Genomic DNA, 3173 nt, shown 5'->3' on the forward strand with positions numbered 1-3173 from the left:
ACGAGATGCCTTGGGCCCTCTGGTTCCCTGGTGTTTGGGGATTTTGGGGGACTTCCATTTTCCACGTTGTTTTTTTCTTTCGTTTCCTTTTCCGTGGTAACATTCCATTCGATGTTTGGTGCAAAATTACTCTCGCTACCGATCGGTGGACGCAGCTTGTCGACGGTTTTGTGTGGTGCCGAAAGCGATCCATCCGGCGGTCCACGGAACAAACGAGCAAAGGGAAAGGATACCCTCGGGGAGGGGTGATGGTGGTAGCTTTTCGATTACTGGCTTGGCACATTCGGGAGGGGCGGAGAAGCAAACGCAAGCGGGGCGTCGCATGCAGCAATGAAATGGAAAGCAGCCATCGAATGCTGCTGGCGAACGTGCGAATGAGGATGATGCGATTCGGTCGTGGTCGCTGTTTGCCGCCGTGGGATATCTCGTGGATCGTCATTAGAATGATGGCTGGAGGGTGCGGTGTATGGGGGCGCGTGAACGGCACGTAATGTGAGCCAGCGAGCGACGTGGAGCAGGTGCAGAAGCAGCATAATAAATTCATGCACCTTTCTTCGCGGGATGCGAGGGCTTGCCGACTGCCTGCTCGTTTGTATCGGCGACCGGAGGCGGCCAAAAAGGGATGGCCAAGCTGGCGGCCAAATGTCGACAAGTGTAAATTCTCACATTTATTCTGCTAAAGTGTTTGCTGTGGTTGCGGAGTTTTTGGAAAAGGCTGAAAGAAGACTTTCACAACAGTATTCTTATGGAACGCTTGATATGATTAGAGAACTCCCGTTTTGACCGGATATCCCATTGTAATAACGTTGTCTGCTGCTCAATTTGCAAACACATTAAAAATGTAAGAATAGAACGTCTGCTAGTGAAGTGCAGACACGAGACACTCGTAGTTTAGGTGAGTTGTTCATTAAAAAAGAATACAATAAAAGGTTCTGCTGTCTGAAAGATGGAAGGACGAATAAAAGTGGCTAAATAGATTAAGCGTAGAATAGTCTTTTCTTCCCATTTAGCCGACAAAACATTAAATACAAGTAAAATTTAAACCTTAAAAAATATAAGACAAACTTACAATTCAAGAAAAGGATTGATTAACTAGTTAATTCTGTGGAAGTGGAAAATTAATATCCAATATCTTCAAAATATTCTACATTTTATACAAAAAAGGTCATAACTTTAAGTAACTAAACCATTTGTGATATTTGTTTAAACAACATAAATAAAAGTATCATACACTCAGCAAAAAAATTAATTCCACAAGCTCAAAGCAATTCAGCGAAATGTCCTTAACCAAGCGCTGACCACATAATCCACCCTTTGCACACCTTCGTTCGGTCGGCCCACTCGATCCCGGGCCAGATCGAATCCCCTTTCCCGGTGGGCATACGCATTCATTGGCCAGTAAATTATTTATTGATTAATCGCTACCGGCAGTAGCGCGTCCGCCGAGGGGCCGTACTTTTTCACGCCACAGCATCCTGGTGCCAGCAGCCAGTACCGGGCATGGTTTGTGTGAAAATTTGCCGAAAAGTGCCAAACTCACAAGCGTAGTGCAGCGAATGAAGCGATGAAGATGCGCACGCGATTGAAAGATGGTAATTTTGATTATTTTAAACGAAGAAGAACGTGCGCATAGCGTGGATTCCGGTTTTTTTTTAGCGTCGTGCTGGAGCTCTGCATGCTACATTCTAGCGGCCTGCACGCATTTGTCAAAGACCCTGGGAGATCGTGGACCGCTGAGTGCTTAGGACGCACGACCGCGCCCAGCGTCCGTTTTATAATGGGGATATCATTTTTTAAAAACGCATTATTACACATAATTGCCGGTGTAATGGACATCAGTTTTGTGGTAGAAGCAACACCATTATTCTTCATTTTCTAACTAGCAACCGGCGAGCTTCGCACGAACGGCGGCGAATCTGCGTAAGCTGATCACGTGGTCGCGGTCCTTTCCTCCGAAGACGCCGCACCATCTCATTATGCTGCTGATGATGATGGTGGTGGCAGAGGATGCTGTGGTGCAGTTGCTGCCGGTGGTGACGACGTGTGCAGATGTTTGAACATTTGAATACATTTTTGCACTGGCCAGCATCCAGATGACGAGGGAACCGGGACCGGGACCGGGGTATAGAATGCTAACACGTTGGCCTGTCAGCTCGTCGGCCCCCGGAGCATGACCGCTAATCAATGGGCCGCGGTACGCGGTCCCTTCGCTTCTCTACCGCTTTGGCCGCTCATTAATAATTGATTAATGAGATTTGATTTTGGGATGGCAGCGATGGTGGGGTTGTGGTTCGGACGTACCGTAATGAGATAGCCAAGGGGTTGCGGGAAGAGAAACGGAAGCCAGAGGTAGGGCAGCAGCTGCTGAAGGCTCCGCGGGCCCATCGGAAGGATCGGTGTTTGCGTGATAAGCGAACGTTTTCGTTCCGCGGGCGAAACAAGTGCGCCAATTGACTTCTTGTTAGAGGGAGTTTATTGGATCGACTCGAAAAAGTGTAAAGTGAAATTGTGAAGTTAATTTAGCGTGTCGTTAGCGCTGAAAAATGTAATCCCACCACGATTGGTGCAAAATGAAATAATTGCAATTTTAATGTAAGTAAAATGGAAATAGTTTGAGGAACTAAATTTCAGTTTCAATCACAGTAAGCTGCTCAGAACAAAAACGCGCATCGCGATCAAATACAGAGCTTTTGTTCCTAAATTTAATTTATGAGAAAAATGTTGGAAAGAATGATTCGAAAATTAAATTCCGGCTTAAGCGGCTTCCGTCGAAATCGAGCGAAAAGAAGAACCATTATAAGTGGCAACGTTCTAAGGTACAGCTTATCTTTCATCTCTTAATTTCATTTTTGTGTTCTTTCATGGCTTGCCTTGGTTTGTTCGTTGACTCCGTCGCAGGCATCTTTGCGCCGGAACGACGAAACTGCAGCGGCTACTAGCTATCGAACGGTTGTTTCTGAAACGCTTTTTATCCACATTCAATCTTTACGAACGTGGTATGACGGTACCGGAGATGAGAGACATGAAGGCGGCTCTCGAAGATAGTTTAAACATTACGCGATTCTTCCCCGAGTCGGATTCTGATGGTAGCACATCGTTGGACTGTGACTGCTCTTGCCATACCTCCTCGACCAGTGATGCAAACAAACGCGCTTCAGAGCTTCAGGATTTAT

The 3173-nt window shown here is 46.4% G+C and overlaps 1 protein-coding gene across 1 annotated transcript in view; it reads right to left on the reverse strand.

Moving 5' to 3' along the window:
* Window positions 1-3153: 3153 nt before the first annotated feature.
* The window catches only part of LOC126581256 (COP9 signalosome complex subunit 8), a 1334-nt gene continuing 1314 nt past the window's right edge, over window positions 3154-3173 (reverse strand). Inside the window, exon 4 of the mRNA XM_050244784.1 lies at window positions 3154-3173. This exon is cut by the window's right edge and continues 518 nt beyond it. The gene's annotated coding sequence lies outside the window, so the exon portion shown is untranslated.

The sequence above is a fragment of the Anopheles aquasalis genome, chromosome 2, assembly GCF_943734665.1.
Source record: "Anopheles aquasalis chromosome 2, idAnoAquaMG_Q_19, whole genome shotgun sequence".
In the NCBI taxonomy this organism is placed as follows: domain Eukaryota; kingdom Metazoa; phylum Arthropoda; class Insecta; order Diptera; family Culicidae; genus Anopheles; species Anopheles aquasalis.